We start from the raw sequence: 19,904 nt of genomic DNA, 5'->3' as shown, positions 1-19,904 counted from the left end.
TAAACCCCCCCCCCCCCATGCCTAGATCAAATGATGGTGCCCCAAAAACAAACATTTTTTTTCAAAATTTTTAGCCGCGTCGCAGACGCTGCTCATAGAGTGCCCTCTGCTGTTGTTGTTGTTCTTCTTCTTGTTCTTGTTGTTGTTCTTGCAGAGAAGACAAAACCTCAAAGCTCCACCCCATTCTGGGAACCATAGCTCCACCCATTGTGGGAGAGGCTTCATATAAACAAATATCCACCATTTTATTAACTCGCATAGCTTTGAGGCCTGTTTTGTAGGCCCGTGGTGTCTTGCTCTCTCACACAGTTTTCTTTCAAATCAAATTCGATATATCATTTCATTTTTCACAGTCGCTAACATAGTTTTAGACTCGGTTGAAAAAAAACGTGAAGAAAATCCGATGAAAGTTGCCCTTTATAGAAAGAAATGAATTCTCAAGGCCTGTAACTTCAAGTCCATTGAGATATATTTTGTTTAAATCGCGGCATGGTCAGTCATACACCGCCCGAAATAACAGACGGGAAAATGCCGAGATATATTAAAAATTCGTCCATTTGATGACAATCGTCACGATGAAATATTTAATTTATACGTCGTCACAATAATGTGGAGAGAGGAGCATAGCTTCGTTCACGTGTCGCCACATACGGGAAATTGTCGAGATTTTTTTTTTTAAATCGCGGCATGGTCAGTCATACACCACCTGAAATAACAGACGGGAAAATGCCGAGATATATTAAAAATTCGTCCATTTGATGACAATCGTCACGATGAAATATTTAATTTATACGTCGTCACAATAATGTGGAGAGAGGAGCATAGCTTTGTTCACGTGTCGCCAAACACGGGAAATTGCCGAGATATATATTTTTTAAATCGCGGCCTGGTCAGTCATACACCGCCTGAAATAACAGATGGGAAAATGCCGAGATATATTAAAAATTCGTCGCCACACACGGAAATTGCCGAGATATATTTTCACTTTGCACAAAAATAACATCAAGTAATCGAATCAATAGGAATGTCCTGTGCCTATAACATCGACGTTATAGGCACAGCTGCATCTAGGCATTGTGTAACACGACGCGGCTTTTGTTTTAATTAAAACTTTTTGTACTTGTTCAAAAAAAATACCCTTACGACATACACACGGGAGAGATAGGTGCATACCAGAAGTTTGGTACAATTTCACAAAAGTTTGAGGGAGTAGTTCAGTGACAACACAGACACTGCACAGATATATATATATATATATATATATATATATATATATATATATATATATATATATATATATATATATATATATATATATATATATATATATATATATATATATATATACAGTCACGTGAAAAAGTAAGTACACCCCATGAAAAGATTTGACTTTTTCAACATATTTCAACATACAGCTATTTGATCTTGATTTCAACAATATTGATAGATAAAGGAGATATAATATAACAAATATCATGAAACATTTACATTTTGTAGTCCATTGTATAATTTAAATAAACATAAATGCAAATTTCGCATGTGGAAAAAGTAAGTACACCCCTACATTTATCACTACTTCAAATACCTAAAATTAGAATCAGGTGCACCAGCTCAGGTGCAAATGATTAGAACATTGTTGGAGAGGATCTTGGAGGAACCTGTCTTATTTAAACCTCAGACATTTAGTTTGGTTTGCTCTTTGTTGTTGAAGTGTGCGGCGTCACCATGCCTAGATCAAAAGAGCTCTCTGAGGCCTTCAGAAAGAAGGTTATAGATGCCTACGAGTCTGGGAAGGGATTTTAAAAAGATCTCGAAACAATTTGAAATTAATCATTCGACTGTCGGAAGATCATGTACAAGTAGAGAAGATTCCAAACAACTGCCAACTTGTTCAGGCCAGGCCGCCCCAGCAAGTTCAGCCCGAGAGCAGACCGCAAGATGCTGAAAGAAGTCTCTAAGAACCCCAGAATGTCATCACGGGACCTACCGGTAGCTCTTGCCACTGTTGTTGTCAAAGTGCACGATTCTACCATCAGAAAGAGGCTGCACAAATTTGATCGACATGGGAGGTGTGCCAGGAGGAAACCTTTGGTGTCCAGAAAGAACATCAGGGCAAGACTAAAGTTTGCCAATGAACACCGAGGCAAAGACCAGCACTTTTGGAACAATGTGCTCTGGACAGATGAGTCAAAGGTAGAGCTATTTGACCACAGTACCAGAAGACATGTTTGGCGAAAACCAAAGACAGCATTTGACCACGAGAACCTGATACCAACTGTAAAGCATGGTGGTGGAAATATGATGGTTTGGGGCAGCTTTGCTGCTGCAGGGCCTGGGCAGGTCACCATCATGGAATCCACTATTAATTCTTCATTGTATCAGAGGGTGCTTGAGGATAATGTGAGGTCATCTGTCGGAAAGTTGAAGCTCAACCGAAGGTGGACCTTGCAACATGACAATGACCCGAAACATACCAGTAAATCCACCAAGGAATGGCTGAAAAGAAAGAAATGGAGGGTTCTGGAATGGCCAAGTCAAAGCCCGGATCTAAATCCCATCGATATGTTGTGGGGGGATTTGAAACGAGTTGTGCATGCAAGAAACCCCTCAAACATCGCACAGCTGAAAGAATTCTGCATGGACGAGTGGGCAAAAATTTCTCCCAGTCGATGTCAGAGACTGGTAGACAGTTATAAGAAACGCTTACTTGAGGTTGTTTCTGCCAAAGGGGGCAATACCACCTATTGGAGCCAAGGTTGTACTTACTTTTTCCACATGCGAAATTTGCATTTATGTTTATTTAAATTATACAATGGACTACAAAATGTAAATGTTTCATGGTATTTGTTATATTATATCACCTTTATCTGTCAATATTGTTGAAATGAAGATCAAATAGCTGTATGTTGAAATATGTTGAAAAAGTCAAAACTTTACAATGGGTGTACTTACTTTTTCACGTGACTGTATATATATATATATATGTAGGAGAGGAGAGGAGAGAAGAGAAGAGAAGAGAAGAGAAGAGAAGAAGAGAGAGGAGATTTGTTCGTGTGTTCGGATTGATATTTTCACAGTCAGCAGAAAATGCGCTTGCAGGGATTGAAAAAGCGAGTAAAAGTAATGCAACAGAATACTCGTACTTATGAAAGTGAAGACAAAGAGGTTTGGTTGGTTGATGCACCTGTACCATCTTAGGGGCAGAATTTGGGTGGAAATGCAGCTGATTCAGGAAGTCTAAGGCTAAATGTCATAGCCACCAACTTGTTATGATGATAGAAAGTGGTAAACTGTGTACGCAACAGACGAGAAATCTTCTCTGGGACTGTAGGGAAAATTCCTTATGCAGTATAAAAGTTCATGCATATACGTGCATATAACAGACTTGGCCTGACAGAATGTGTTGATTTCTTTTTTCCAATACAATGACAGATGATAGGTATCGTCCTGACCGTGGAGCAGTGGTGAACAGTTGGTGTGGGACGTGTGTACAAACAGCACCTGGGGGGGAAAGAAGAGAGAAGATTGCAGGTAAGATTATGAAATCGTGGATTATCAGGGATGGAAATGAAAACTGAGGGATGGATGGTGGCAAGAAGTGTTGATAATGTGATATCTTGAAGTTGTAGTGGAAGTAATAGGAAGGAGAAAAGAGGGAGAAAAAAGTGCAGATAAGAATAAAGGATGGATTTAGGAACATTAACAAGGAGGAATTTACATGATGAATGCATGTACTGTATTATTTAGGGAGGGGAACTTTAGAGGGGCAGGAAGCTTCAGTAAGAGTATGCCAGGCCAGACCAGATGAAAAGGATTTAAGACTGTTAGGCCACAAACCGGTCAGTAGTTTCAGTAGAATATTAGGTCTTGTGATTTTGCCTCTTCGTAAATGATGATCATGATGTTCAGAGCTTTCGTCTCCATAATATCCAGTTAAAGGTGGACTGCAGGGGTGTCAATCCACAGGAAGTGCACGATCAGCTTGGACATAAGCAGTCCAATAAAACTCTGATCGGTGGTGAAGTCAAAGAACTTGAGGGACTTCACTGCATTGTGGGCTGATCAATTAATGAAGATTCGATTATTTTACAATTCTGTTAATCCAAACAGACTGTGTGAGTCAGCAAAAAACGTAATGAAAAAAATCACTCACAGAAAATAAAAAGGCTCGGATAGAGATGCGATTTGATAGCATTATGGTTAGACAAATGATACAATAGAAACATAATGCTGCTCATTCATTGATTCATTCATTTGCTCATTCATCGGTTTGCAGTCCATGGTTGCTTTTTTATTTTGATCGTGATCATATAGGTTCATGGAGTAGCTCGTGTGCATATATCATAAGCAGAACAAGGACACCAAGAGACAAATGTACATTTAGATGATTTACATGGACAGTATTATATAATGGACAAAGGAACACATCGTCTGGGATGTGACCCTGGGATCCCATCAATATGGCACTAAGTGGCGTAATCCTCCCCAGAATTCGAAAGAAAGTATATATTTGTCGGGGATGAGGATTGTTACCTAAAATGGCTCACAAAGCTCTAAAGGAAGTTGAAAATACTTCGGAAAGTACCTGAGAAAAAGGGCTGTACCTCTGTACAACGAAATACTTGGAGAACTTTCTCAGCTTGCCGAATGGGCAGCTGCTCAAAGCGGAAGCTCCAGACCATGGGGGCCGGAGCAAGGCCCAAGTAGATGAAAGTGGGCTACACAAACCCCTAACAGATCACGACCATTGAATGGACTGTTTATCTCGACTAGGTGCTTCTGAACACATACAGTGCCTATGGCTTGTAAATTCACAGGATCAGTGTAAAGTGGTGATATTACTACTAACCATGTTGGGAGTGGGAGCGGGGGGGGGGGTGGTTACAGGAGCTGTGAAGGCCGTTATAAATACAGTATATTGTTTGTTTTGCTCCGAGGCCACAAAATAAATTATACTAGGTTTTTGCATCCATTGGTAAAAGGAGAGGCATCCCTATGTGTGTGTGTGTGTGTGTGTGTGTGTGTGTGTGTGTGTGTGTATTATATCCATGGCCGACATTTGCTTGTACTAACAGGAAATTGTATGAACCTGACAGCTCTCATCCACGGATATTTCACATATTTCCTCTATTTACGCGAGTCCGATTTGCATTCAGGAACAGAACAAATGTGGTTAACCGTTTTGGAATTGCCACTCTTTTGTTCAAATGCTGAAAATTGTTTAAAACCCTATTTGAATTACAGAATTTGCACTAGCAACGGCAGGATAAAAGTTTCCGGCGAGTAGATTAGTGCAATAAGCACATAGGCAAAAGTTCTCATTTAGTGTACATACGTCATTTCAAAAGTCCGATATAAGAGCCACATGGTCAGAAGGGAACTTGCTTTGTAGTGTGTATGTGTGTGTGTATGGGGAGGGTGGTGTTAGGCCACTGATACAATGCCCTCCAGAGATTAAAGTTGGAATTAAAAATTGGTCAAGGTAGCGACACATAAGGGCCTACTCTTAGATTACTGCTGAGAAAGCAGAACAAGGAGGTTTTATGGTCTTCATGGACAAGATCATCCATTTCAACTTATTTTCTGTAGAAGATAAAATCCAAGACTTCTTCTTCCGTATGCTAAACATGACGTAAACAGCTAAAAATATGTATACAAACAATTCACAATTTTAGGCAATCTTGACCTTTTGACCTCAAAAGCAATAGGCTTCAGTGACACAAGATGCAAACCCTGCTCAAATTTCAAGTCACATGGATGAAAATTGACGAGTTTATGCAACCTTGACCTTTGACTTTTTGATCAAAAAAAAACAATCGGCTTCTTGCTTTCGATTGGTGAACCAATTCAGTGGCCCAATATGCAAATTCTTAAAATTTCAGGTCAATCAGATGAAAATTGACAACTTTATGTGACGCTGATATTTGACCTTTTGACCAATTTATTCATTTGCCTTGTCCATATTCTCATAATACTGTAGCTTTGTTGAAAATTTGATGACAAAACTCAAATGGTAAAATAAGTTACGGCCCAGACAGACACACAGATAGACACACACAGAAGTGATTGCAAAACCCTGTCCCCGTGTAAATCTACAGAACAAGAGGAATTATCAGCAGCAAGCATGAGGGGCTATGTTACTTATATATCAGAATTTTGGACCCTGCACACTTTTCAGGTAGGCCACTATAGAGTGTATTTTGTGATATGAGGTCAGGCAATCTTGCCGCCGGCCCACAGGCAAAAGGTAACCACCATAAAGCCAATGACTCCATAGCTTTTCAATGTCCAACACATCCTGAAACCCCAACCCTCTTCTCAATACAATGTTATAAACAAGCGTTATGCCTCGGTCCCCCGTCGGTGAAGTGATGTGAGTTTAGAAAGTGGAAGACGCAAGGCGGCCATCTTGGATTTTGACGTGGCGACCCAATTTTCAAGAGCGTTCTTCCTTGTGCCTAGATACACCCACACACCAGATTAGAAGCTGGTACTTCACTTATTTTTCAAGATATTCTGCTCACAAGGTTCAGACATACATGGCGGCGGCCATCTTGGATTTTGACGTGGCGACCCAATTTTCAATAGCGTTCTTCCTTGTGCCAAGATACACCCACACACCAGATTAGAAGCTGGTACTTCGTTTATTTTTCAAGATATTTCACTCACAAGGTTCAGACATATATATGGTGGCGGCCATCTTGGATTTTGACGTGGCGACCCAATTTTCAATAGCGTTCTTCCTTATGCCAAGATACACCCACACAACAGATTAGAAGTTGGTACTTCGCTCATTTTTCAAGATATTCCGCTCACAAGGTTCAGACATACATGGCGTCAGACATACATGGCGGCGGCCATCTTGGATTTTGACTTGGCGACCTAATTTTCAATAGGGTTCTTCCATATGCCTAGTTGCACCCACACACCAAATTAGAATTCGGTCCTTCGCTTACGCACGCACGCACGCACGTCCGCACGCACGCACGCACGCACACATGGACGGACGCACACACGGATGGAAGGGAAAACCATAGTCCCCCTTTCGCTCCGCGGTGTGACGGGGGACAATAACTAGCAGGAGTACACGTCATGGCAGGGGGGGAGGGGGTGGGGAAGGGAAGGCAGGAGAGGGAGGTGTGAGGAAGGGAATGGAAGGGGGAGGAGAGACAGAGGTGAGGGAAGAGGGAGGGGAGAGATCATATAAATGGAAATATGGAAAGACCATGTATAAGTGCAGAAACCCATTGTCTCTGCTTCTTCTTCTTTAATGGTCCCAATTATTGTTACCTTCTTGTGGGGTTGCCTGCGGATGTTCTTGGCCCAAGCCCTTAAGAAACTGGCTGGCCAGGTCTGACATTTGACTGTGGCAGGAATTTAGAATTTGGCCATTGTACCGGTTATTACTCAGCTACATTTTGTGAAAGACACTGTGGAATCTTCAATGTTCACCGCCAACCAGTGTTGGTGGAAGAGTCCTCTGGCTTAACTTCCTACTGATAAGCGATGCGCACATTGATGCCTTATCCTGCATGTGAAACACTAGAGTGACAGTCTAAAGCTCAGTCTAGATTCCAACCCAGGCTGGAGAGCTCAGAGATGTGTGCATATACCTCGAAGTCTAAGCTATCCAGCAAGTTATAGAAATCCACTCTATGTGGAGAAATTCCAGAACATGAGTTGTTCAAATGGTTTGGGGTGGGTCAGTCGAGTGACCACAATAAGGCATCATTAGCAGGAGGTGCATATGAAGACCATTAAGATGTTAACTAGATGGCGATCATTACCAAAATCCCAGCATTATCAAAATCCCTGCAGGTGATGATACACCAAGATGAAGACGGATCGGGAAGATGGCAAGGCCTTACGTGATACAGGTAACACATTAATGCAACATTATTACAAAGACATGGTTAATAATTTTGCAGCAACAGAACTCTACTCTGCATGAATAGCTTCACAGGTACAAGCAGAGAAGGCACAGTCATCATGGTGTCACAGAAAAGCAAATCACACAACTGGCACAGACAAGTAAAACAAAAAGACCTATAAAACATCTGAAAAGGCAAAGCCTGTCCGCATCCGCTTTGTATTCAGAATTCTTCTTCCTCCGTAAAAATAACTAAATAAAACATTCAAAATTTGACGATTTTAGGCTACTTTGACCTTTTGACCTCAAACGCAATAGGCTTCAGTGACCCAATGCACAAACCCTGCCCAAATTTCAAGTCAATCAAATGGAAATTGACAATTGTGTGACATTGACCTTTGACCTCAAAACAATCGGCTTCTAGCATTTTATTGGTGAACCAATTCAGTGACCAAATATGCAAATTCTTAAACTTTCAGGTCAATCGGATGAAAATTGATGATTCTATGCAACCTTGAACCTTTGACCTTTTGAGCTAGAAAAGCAATCAGCTTCTAGCTTTTCACTGGTGAACCCAGGCAGTACCCAATATGCAAATTGTTAAAACTTCAAGTCAAATGGATGAAAATTGTCGATTTTATGTGACGTTGACCTTTGACCTTTTGACAAAATTATTAATTTGACTTCTTCATATTCTCATAATAAAGCTTTGTTGAAAATTTGATGACAAAGCTCAAATGGTAAAGAAGTTGGACAGACACACACACACACACACACACACACACACACACACACCACAGAAGTGATTTCAGAAACCCGCTGCGTGGGGAGCAGTTCCAGTTATAAATATAAATATAACCACCTTTAGAGGCCATTTTCCCCGCAAAGCGGGGGTTGGCCTTTTTCGGGGACCGTGGTCCCCTTTTTGAAGCAATGTTTTACGGCCGGATGCCCTTCCTGCCGCCAACCCTTTTTGTCGCCTTTTACGACAAGCAGGGAGTTACCAGTGAACTGGTACTCAATTACAGGGGGGCGAAAAATAAAATAAAACTCCATCGATCGTTTGTTTCCTGAAGTGTTGCTATTTGTTTATCGTACGTGTATTTTATTTGTCTATTAACCTTTTTATTCATGCAAAAATATATTGAGAGCTCCAAAAAGCCACGTAATTAACATGAAGCATCTCTTTGGTTTATGCAGACATGAAATGAAGAAAACACCTCGCATTTAAGGAAGTTTCCAGGTGTTTGTGTAAGAAATTCATCTCACTGAGGAATTAAACACTTTAATACGAGCTTGTTTGACAATTCAATGCCCTGATATTCTCATAAATTGATGTTACATGTGGTTCATAAATGAGTATTATTGCATGTGCTTCACAAGGATGCTTAAAGAACAGGATGAAGGAAAAGGGCATAACCAGCTGGTTCCAGTCTTCGCTGGCCGCCATAAACCCGTAGATCCGAACTTGTGGGCCTATTAAAGCACAAGCTCGGATCTGCAGGCATCTGTCGGCTTGGCCAAGCTCTTCAGCCAATCATGGCCCGTTGGATCAAACTGAAACATATCATCATCCCATGGAGAAGGTGTTAATAGGAAAATATGAGCCTGTTGGATATTGAGAAGTGGGTAAGGTGGTGTAAGCTTTTGGTCCAGTGTGGAGATCTTTTGTCAAAGCATTCCCCAAATTTAGGTTTTCATTGTGTGTCGATAGTTTCTTTTAACCTCGCTCTCCTCTCGCTTCCAAATCATTTCTGCATATCCACATTCCCTATATGCTTCACCTACCCAACATCGCTAGTTAAGATGAAGGTTCACAGGACACTAGCAGGTGTACCAAACACAAACATTTTTCTTGGCACAGTGGCATATCATGAAAGCTACACGTCTCCAGGAAATGGAATCAGGATTCCATAGTTGTTGGGGATGTAGTTGTGTTAATGTCACAAACTCCATAGCCCACACTTCTTGCACAGGATTAACTCACCCCGACCCCCTAAAATAACTCCAGCTTCACATTCCTCTCATCAACCACCAAAATGTTCATCGGTTTGGTATGCAGAATTGTTCACCGAGCAATGATGAATCCATAACACCTTTCCTTTTACTCATGTGGACCAACTGTAAACCCATCCCACTTCCACAAAATAATAACAATCCCTCTATTATATTCCAGTCTTAGATTTGCCACAGTGTGCTCACTCACTTACCTTCAGTTTTTTCTCATTATGATCATCAAATGACCCTGCTATTCTCACTCTCTCCTTATCATCATTCTCCATCCTCATTGGGGAACCCAAATGCAAAAATTTCTTTTTACAGAAAACCATTGAAAATGATTAATCATGGTCGAATTTGGAGGGGAAAAGTTTTTGGAATTCTCTTTGCCAATCATAAAGTGTCAAAAAAAGCTTTAGAGCTCTCTAAAAAAAAAGCTTTCGAAAAAGCGCTAGTTTTCCATTTTGCCAGTGACGTCACACTATGAACTCACCTTGATCCAAATGGCAGCTTTACATATAGAAACAGTGTATTTTGAGCTCGGATTTCAATACTGATTTCGCCGTCATTAGCAACTCTAAAGGTTCTCAGTATATTGAATCTGATCAGTGGAATTTTGAAGAAACTATTGGAGCCAAAATTAGTGATGGAAACACTTTCGGGAGAATTATGCAACTTTGTCATTTTGAGCCTTGTGCGAGTGATTCAGACGAAGATGATGTTAGTGAAAATGGCGGTGTTAGTAGTGCAGATGAAAACGCCAGGCACATGTTCACGACAGATTGGTATGTTTTGCTTTTCCGTTCAATTGACGGTTTATCAGGGATTTTGTATTTTTTTTTTTTTTTTTTTTGTATACTGAATCGAGGCTCGTGAAAGAGCTAACATTTACTTCACAAACAAATCAACCAGACAAACAAAACACACAAAAAGCGGGAGTGGAAAACAAGATGGGGAGAGAAGGTGAAGCACACAAACACAACATTTGAGAGCAGGGAGATGTGTGGAAGGGAGAGGGCTTGGGGGGAGGAGGCATGGGAAGGGGGGGGGGGGGTGGAGGGAGAAATATAAAACACAAGGACACCAATGACTTCCAGGACAGAAGTTGGTATTTCAAAAAAGTGGAATTGGGGTGAAATTAGCGGGGGTAGAAAAGATCAAGGTTTTGGATGGGGGAAGATAAGAGATGGTGGTGAACAGCTGTTTTAAAGACCTGGAGGGTGGAGTGGGATTGAAGAGAGTGAGGGAATTTGTTCCAGAGGTGGGAGAAAAGAGGAATGAAGGAGTGAAGGTGAGCAGAGAGTCTTGATTTTGGCAGTTTGACCATAAGAGGGTTGCAGGCAGATCTTGTGCGACCTGTAGGAATATTTGCGGGACAGAGCCCAGAGAGAGCTGGGGGGGCAAGGCCAGAGAGGAGTCGGTAGAAGATGGAAAGACCACCAACCTGCCTGCGGTGAGTGAGTGAGAGGCCCTTGGAGTTAGCTTCATCGCGGGAGATTCCAATGATTCTGAATGCTTTGGTTTCAACAGCGTGAAGACGAGCTAGGTGTGAGGCAGGAGCACCAGCCCAGAGGGGAGAGCAGTATTCCATTGAGCTGCGGATGAAAGCCTTGTATGTGGTGAGGAGCTCAGGTGTGCCAAGGAAGGACTTCGCATGACGGAGGATGCCCAGTCGGCGACTGGCTTTGGAGGCCAGATTTGAAATGTGGTTTTCCCTGGAAAGATCATGGCAGATAGAGAGACCCAAAAGCTTGAGTGACAGAACTTCTTGGAGAGGATTATTCAGAAAGTGGATGGGAGGGTTGTCCAGTCGGTCTTTTCGGAGAGACATCGTAAGAGTGTGAGATTTGTCAGGATTGAAAGACATGTTCTACTTGTTTGCCCAGTCTGTGATTTTGTCCAGGTCTGCAGAGAGTGAGGAGGCAGCAGACTGCCGATCTGAGGGATGAAGAATGGAGCGACAGAGAGTAGAGTCATCAGCAAAGAGATACAGAGGATTTTCAAGAGAGTCAGAGAGATCATTGATGAAGACCAGAAAAAGCACAGGGCCTAGAACACTGCCTTGTGGAACTCCAGCCTGAACAGGCAGAGGAGATGGGAGAAACCCATTCAGGGCCACACGTTGACTACGACTAGAGAGGAAGTCCACCAGCCATGCGTGGAGATTTCCATGGATACCAAAAGAGGAGAGTTTGGTGAGCAGAGCGGGGTGCCAGACCGTATCGAAGGCACGTGATATGTCGAGGGAGACTGCTCTAATTTCCTGTTTGGCATTGAGGACCTCCATCCATTGTTGAGAAAGCAGAAGCAGCATGTCCAGAGTAGAGTGTCCAGGTCTGAAACCAAATTGATGATCAGAGATCAAGCCATTGGAGAAGAGGAAAGATTTCATATCTGAAGCAATGATGGATTCCATGACTTTGCTGATAATTGGGAGAAGGCTGATTGGTCTGTAGTTGCTGGGATCTGTTTTTGCACCTTTTTTGTGCAAAGCGGTGATGTTGGCAGATTTCCAAGCAGATGGAAGATGACCTTGAGCAAAAGAGAGGGTGAAGAGAACAGAGAGAGGGAGTGAAAGAGCGGAAGAACATGATTTTAGGACCCGTGGGCTGATGCCGTCAGGTCCAGTTGCAGAATCCAAGTCGAGGGTTGACAGAAACTTTTCCACTTTGTCAGGAGGAAAGGACACAGAGTCCAGGAGCAGCTGGGTACGACTGGGTACGGTGGGTACAGAGAGGGATGGGTTTGGGACACAAGATTTAGAGGCAAACACAGAGTTGAGGCATTCAGCTTTTTCACGTGCGGAGTCAGCCGTGTGGCCATTTGAGGTGAGGGAGGGGATGGAGGGGGAACAAACACCAGAAACAGATTTGACCAGACGCCACCAGGATTTGGAAGAGGGAGACAGATAAGAGAGTTCGGTCCTGAGAACGGAGAGATATTGTTTCCTGGCTCTCCTGAGGGTGGACACACACTTGTTTCGGGCTTTGTGAAAGGAAATGAGATTTCCTTCCGTTGGATTTGCTTTCCAGGAGACGAAAGCAAGTTGTTTCTGGGCAATAGCCTCACCACAAGATTCCGTGTACCATGGATGGGAGGAAGGGTATGACAACAGAAGACGAGATGGGATAAATCTGTGCATGAGAGAGAGCAGTTTGCTTTGGAAGAATTCCCAGGAAGAATTTATGTCAGAGGCAGTAGAGATGGGAGACCAGTCCAGATGATTGATGGCTGCTTGAAGACCGTGCCAGTTGGCCTGAGTGATTATTATTATTTGATTAATTAATTGATATTATTAATTAGTTGTGATTATTAGTGATTGATATTAGGAGTGATTATTAATTGATAAATTAGTCATATGACGCCAGAAAAGATACGGCACAACACAACATTGGACGCATGGCATGGACGCAGTATGAACACAACACAGCACATACACAGCACAGACACGGCACAGACACAGCACAGACAGGACACAGCATGGACATGGCACAGACATAGCATGGACATGGCACAGACAAGACACAGCATGTACACAGCACGGTCACAGCATGGACATGACATGGCACAGACATAGCATGGACATGGCACAGACACAGCACAGGCAGGACACAGCATGGACACGACACAGCACAGACATAGCATGGACATGGCTCAGACACAGCACAGCATGGACGCCGCCCAGGCACACTTGGCGATGAACGCTTTGTCCCACCATAGCAGGCTGACTGACCCAGTGTCCTGTATGTTACAGGTGTGTCCCATTTCAAGCTTTCTCGGGATGCCATTTGTGTCTGTGGTCATGTTGTGCCGTGTCCATGCCGTTCCGTGCCGTGTTGTGCTGTGTGGATGTCCCGCCCCAGTGAAGGGGTATGAGAGGGGTGGGGGCGAGGTGAGATCGGTCGCCGACAGGCCAACAAAGGTGTTTTATTCACCGCTCAAATTGTCCATGTCCATATGCTGGTAGCTCGGTAGAGATTGTCTTACAGTTTTGAGTGACAGCTGTTTCTTTCACTTTATCATGGTGGATAACCACAAGATCTAGCCATTTCTGTTGTTTCTTAACAGTGCTCTGTAAAATGTTCCAAACACAAAAGTGAACATTTTGTCGGCCTGATCCACACTTGAGTATTTCGGACAAACCTCGTCCAATTTCTGGCAAACTTAGGGTCTTTCGGCCATTGGTGGAGCATGAAACCATCTCGGTTTGTATTACTTCATCCACAAAGGATACATGGACCCAACATATTTATAGAAATTCGAAAATTATTTGCCGCTTTACTTAAATCCATTATGCAAAATCTTATCCACCCACTATGTACGTTTTATGAATAGACGAGGTCTTATAGGAGGTTAAGAGGTTTGACGTGCAGAACCAGTAGATTTGTGAAATCATTTGTACCGTTTTCTGTTCAGGTTTTTTAATGGAAGGTGGCGTTATTAAATGGGGTTCGTGGGTAGCAGTGGGGACACTCTAGTTGTCTGCTGAATTGTTCTTTTTGTGAACCATGATAGTTTGATAGGTGTTTTTGCTGTACTCTGGTTATCATTTTGCCATAATTTATCATTATGTGAGTTTTGTGAGATTTGTTCAACAGTGCAATTTTCCATTTTCTGTGGACAATAAACATTATTATTATTATTATATTATTATTATTATTATTAAATCGTACCGCGAGGTAACCCGTATAGACAGCACGGATATGGCGGCCGACTTCCTGTTGTGACGTCACAACTAATCGTGAAGAAGAAGAAGAAGAAGAAGAAGATGTCAACTTTTAATAGCAAAATTACCTGCTTTATCAATTGGAAATTGGAAGAAGACATTCATAAATCTCCCATGCATTCCCAATAACTCATTCCTTTAACTCCAAATGCTTCTCAAAACCTGGTGCACTCATGCTCAGCTTCAGGTCAATTATGAACGATATACGCCCTCTGTCTATTTCACCTTTTCCATGGCTTCTTTTTCCTTCTATCCACTTCCCTCCATCCTTCCTGGTTGGCTCCAAAAGTCACAACCCCCGTCCTCAGTCACGTTCATGCAGCTGTTTTTCTCCATGCTTTCAACTGCTCATCTCTTCACCCTGCGGCTGTAATGCAAGTGTTTGTGTTACTCGACTTAGCATTTGGAAATAGAATCTAGTTTGCCATTGATGCTAGCACAAGGCTATTAACACATCCATGTTCTTGCTTTATGTTATTTTCTCCCTTCCCCTCCCTACATATCCCTTCCCTCACAGATTCCTTTGTACTTTGACCATGCTCCGTAAATCGTCGTCCATGCTGAGTTCACATTCTTCCCTCTTTCCTAACAGTATTGACTTGACCTCTAACATTGTTGGACTCTATTCTAATGTCACAGATCTCTCCCTACAGATTTCTGCTGCTGCTCTGAATATTGTGTTGAACACAAATGTTCCTTTCACAGGATGGTCCTGCCTCCTCTGTCTTTCATTCTGGTTATTCCCCTTTCCACTTTGACAGGCCTGACCCAGTCCACACAATAATGTTGCTTTTAATGTTAAGAATTCCATCCTCCACAACTCTTCCACTGATTAAACCCATCTCTTGGAATACCTCGTTTTATACCTCCTCTCATCTACCCATTAAATGTTCATCTGTTTATTATATTGTTCACTGAGCAATGATGAATGTGTGAACACCTCTTCTTCTACTGCTACTGACTAACCTTTAACCTATCACAACTCTCTTCTTCACCTGTGGCAATTTAAAATGCCACCGTCCAAGTTGGCTAGGAGTTTGCTTGACTACAACCAGCTATGGCATAACTGCAAAAGGCCAAAATCCTTCTGGGAGTTTGTCCTTCTTACTATTTGCAGTGAATTTTCCAAAGCTGATCTTGGCAAATAGCAAGTCCTCCCTACAATTTGCATAACATGAAACTTGATTAAGTAACGGTAACACTTGATTACCGTGCATTGGTAGTTGAGAGGACATACCATGCGTAGTATAGACTGGCACATACTGTGCGTTCTGACGAGCTTGATTAAGCCTTAGCTACTATTAGTCGACAAATGATTAGATTTTTCGGGGTTCCTCGTCATGAATAACACTCGACCCAAACAAAGCCACTGGAAATCTAATGCAACAAACCTGGACAGTGTATAATCAGCAGAGGCCTGCAGGCCTAATGTGTTCAGCCCACTAGAAGACCAAGATGGCGGCCATATCATTTTGTCTAGGTGCTATGCTGGGTGGAGTCAGGCGACAGATGTGGGCGTGGTCCGGGAGCTGTCCAACCAATGTGTGCACATTTCAATAATCGACCCCCAACAATAATCCCAGGAACAACAACAACAACAACAAAGCTCTTGTAGACCTGCGGCATGTCCATGTTGCAGGTAAAACCTTGCTTCCTCCTGCACAGGTTTATCCCATGCAGCTTTACCTTCTAGTCCATATAGTACACCGACTTGGTGTTAAGCAGCTACTATCGAGTAGCTTGCTTACGTAACAAAGGCCAATCTTAAGACTGAGTTCTCCAACCTGTCTTTTTCCTCAAGGACCTGGTTTTACAGTATTAGGTCTGTCTCTCATGTATGCTCCACATTTGTACTACAAATGACTGCAATGTAAACTCTGCACATGACAAAGCAGCATATCTGAATACAGTATTTGTCTCTCCTTGGGTGAAATCCGGGAAGCCATTCTGAACCCATGCCAAGTCCCTCTATCAACAAAACAAGACCATAGAAGAACGCTGCAAAGAGATATGGTCACACTCCACATTACCTTCCCAACCATATCACAACTAGAAGTTAAGCTACCTCGGAAGATGTCGTCTTCCTTAAACTGAATTCAGACACTTCATAGAAAGTCCATTTTTTTTCTTCACAAATGCAAGCGAAAAGACAGACCAGACCGCACAACACATCAAAGTAAAATGGCCAACAAGATACTTCAAGGGAGATTTAAAGAGCATTCACGAGGTTACTCATGAAGCCGTCGAATCGCAATCTAAACTTGATATTAGATTCTAATTTGTTGCTATCCATCTATGCCATACACAAGAGGTATAAGAAGAGTTATAATAATTGACTCCAAAGCTCATGTAGCAACCCATCCGTCTGTGTATCCACCAACCCTTCCCATACCTCACAACTCCTAATATCACCTGGACACTGCATTTTCACCCAAAAATGGAGAAGTCATTTTGACCAGTCTTGACCTTGTCCTCTGTGACAGGACAAGATGGCATCAGTGCCCATGTTTTCAATTTCTGCTCTTCTGTTCTCACTTCTCCTCTGTCTGCATCTTCAGCTTGTCCTTCACCTGAGGACTTCGGCTGCCTCTGACAAGTAAAATCACTCCCAAAGACAAGAGGTGTACTAAAACAGTTCCACTCAACTAAACATCAGTTAGTTTACTTTATTTTGTAAGCAGAGTCATGGAATTGATTATCCAGTCAACATCAATCCTTTCCTACATATGTTCAAATGACTTGATCTTTGATTAATCAGTTTGGACTCGGTCCTCATCGCTCAACTTTGGATATGCCGCTGCTTTTCTCTCTCAACATTGGATGGAGACCTTGGGTCTTAAGCAAGAAATCAGGAATGTGTGTTGGGAGCTGAAGGTTCACCATTGACTGCCCGGTGGTTCACCTGACTTTCTCAGGGGTGTGAAATAACCAGGATGATCTCGATGATTCACTCACTACGATACTTCCATAAGAAGGGCTGAGCGGTTTAACCCTTGCAACGCAATCAGGAAATTTACCCCACATGTTTGTCAGCCTTTGATGTTTATTATTTTATCTGAGCCTTATGAGTTATGCAAAGAATAAAAATTCACACACAACAATCTCAGTAATTACAGTACGCACTTGAATCAACCTGTATAAATGATCAGGCGTATGTAGGGATCGAGGGTAACTTGAGGTGTTAAGTGTTAACGTATTGTCAACTTGAATCCGTATAAGGAAGAGCGCGGTTGTGTTTACTCAGGAAACATTTCCACAGGCAGGAGAAAAGAGGAACAAAAGATAACCTGAGGTGGTTGTGACTTCCGGTTTCCTGGTCGTGGTCGCTTCTCTTGATCCTCCGAGAGATCTCCTTCCAAAAAGCAAAGTAATCGTTCCTGATTGTCTGCGCTGCCGTCAATTTTATGCTCTCTGAGTCGATTGTTCTTCGTAATGAGATCTCACGCCTCAGTCTATCTCCATCCAACAGTTTCCCACTCACCACGTCTCCATTCCCTTTCCCATTATTCACCACCCTCGCTTTAACTATTTCCTTATAACCATTATTTTCATGCCGTGCGGAACATAGGGCTGCCGAAGCAGTTTTTATTTGGCTAAGGAGTACAATCCTAGGTGGGTCGCGACTCCGACGCAGGATATTTGATTGGCTTATTACCCCAGTAAGCTGGTTCTCATTTTATCAATCTCATTTTGCCAAGCTCCTCTCTTCTCCCCTTGTGGACTGGCCCCTCTCTTTTCCCCTTGCAGCTTGGCTACTCTCTTCTTCCCCTGCTTCCCAGCTCCTCTCTTCTTCCCCTTCTTCAAGGACCCCTCTCCTCTTCCCCTTTGTCCGACCCCCTACATGCTCCACAACACGTCCTGTTCCACATACTCCTGCCTCCCCCTCTCCATGCTCCCCACCTCCACCTCTTCTCCATGCTCCTCCATCTCTTCCACTCCCTGCCAACAGCATTTCCTCCCCCATCCATAACTTTATCGACCTTCAACATCTGAGGTCTTCAATCCAATTTGAGAGATTCCTTAATCTAAGTTGCCACTGGTAAAACTGACATCATATGCCTTACAGAATCCTTCCTCCCACTGGATGTCCCTGATTCCTCAGTGTCTTTCCCTGGGTACCATATTTCCTTTTCCAGTATGACAGGCTGAAACCCCATTATGGTGGCGGGGTTGCAGTTTATGTCAATAACTCCATTTTGGAGATATCTCGAGTATTTGATACAGTCTGTCAGCCTGCATTGATCTTCAAACACTGTCTATTGCATCCAAGTCCATATTTCCAAGATCGCCTTCAAATCCAGCTGCCGACTGGACATTCCTTTGTTGTGCAAGGCCTTTCCTTGGCCAATCTGAACTTTTGACAACCTACAAGGCCCTCATTCGCAGGTTGGAGCACTGCTCTTTCCTTTGGGCTGGCACTCCAGCCTCACACCTTGCCCTTCTTGATGCTGTGGAAAGCAAGGCCCTCAACATCATTGGGATGTCCCGGATATGAAGCTGAGTGTCTTGCCCTGTTACTTTCGCACCGCAGAAGATTGATGGCTTCTGTATTCTCCATCCTTCTTTTTAGCCTGGCACCCTCTGCCCTCTCGGCTTTATCACTCGCAGGCTTCTGCACAGTACACACAATTAGGCATACCCCTCTTCTTATTAACCCATAAAGTGCTGGATTTACTGGTGAGTAGGCCAGAAATGCTTTTTGTGTCAATGTGAGTGTCAATTTTTGTGTCAAATGAGTTTGACCCATTAGCTTTTCTCCACCAATTAAAAGCAAGGATTCATAAGTTACCATGGTATTATACATTGTAAGAAAAGTCATGATTCGTTCTTTGGGTTGATGTCACTTTAAACTCATTTGAATACACGTCGGCCACGGTCGTGGCCTGATGCTATTTATGGGTTAAACTCCCAAATTCCAGGCTCACTGGTCATCTCCACTCATCTGTTCCCATTTTCTATTGCATGTGGAGCCAACTTCCTCAGTCTGTTCAGTCCCATTCTTCCCTCCAGGGCTTCATGACAGCTGTTCACCATTATATCAGGTCACCCACTCCTCTAACACCCCCCCCCCCCACCCCCCATTCATACTCTGATCTCTTATACCAAAATACTACATTCCCAAGCACTCCCCTTATCCAGGTGATTGGGATGTTTTTTCCGACTTCCCCATACCTATTTTAATTTGTCAGGTTGTTGTTTGTTTTGGTCCTTTTCGATTTCATCCGCACTTTTCCCTTCCTTTTATTGCTGTGCTTCAGATTGTGTGCAGCTTGTTCGGGTATTATATTATATTAGTATTATTATATTAGG

The 19,904-nt window shown here is 42.8% G+C and overlaps 1 long non-coding RNA gene across 10 annotated transcripts in view; it reads left to right on the top strand.

The window, feature by feature from the left end:
• The window catches only part of LOC137432691 (uncharacterized), a 79,932-nt gene that overhangs the window by 50,860 nt on the left and 9,168 nt on the right, over positions 1-19,904 (top strand). For 6 of the 10 annotated variants that reach the window (XR_013624145.1, XR_013624135.1, XR_013624140.1 and 3 more), the window contains 3 exons: positions 3,433-3,531; positions 7,819-7,877; positions 9,071-9,121. This is a non-coding gene — a long non-coding RNA (uncharacterized LOC137432691). The remainder of the gene's footprint in view (positions 1-3,432; positions 3,532-7,818; positions 7,878-9,070; positions 9,122-19,904) is intronic. The other 4 variants (XR_013624137.1, XR_013624136.1, XR_013624134.1 and 1 more) reach the window with 2 other exon arrangements.

Source organism: Myxine glutinosa, chromosome 1 (assembly GCF_964187855.1).
Source record: "Myxine glutinosa chromosome 1, kmMyxGlut1.1, whole genome shotgun sequence".
Lineage (NCBI taxonomy): Eukaryota > Metazoa > Chordata > Myxini > Myxiniformes > Myxinidae > Myxine > Myxine glutinosa.
The sequence above is the reverse complement of the archived record's forward strand: the minus strand, read 5'-3'. Positions and strand labels throughout refer to the sequence as shown.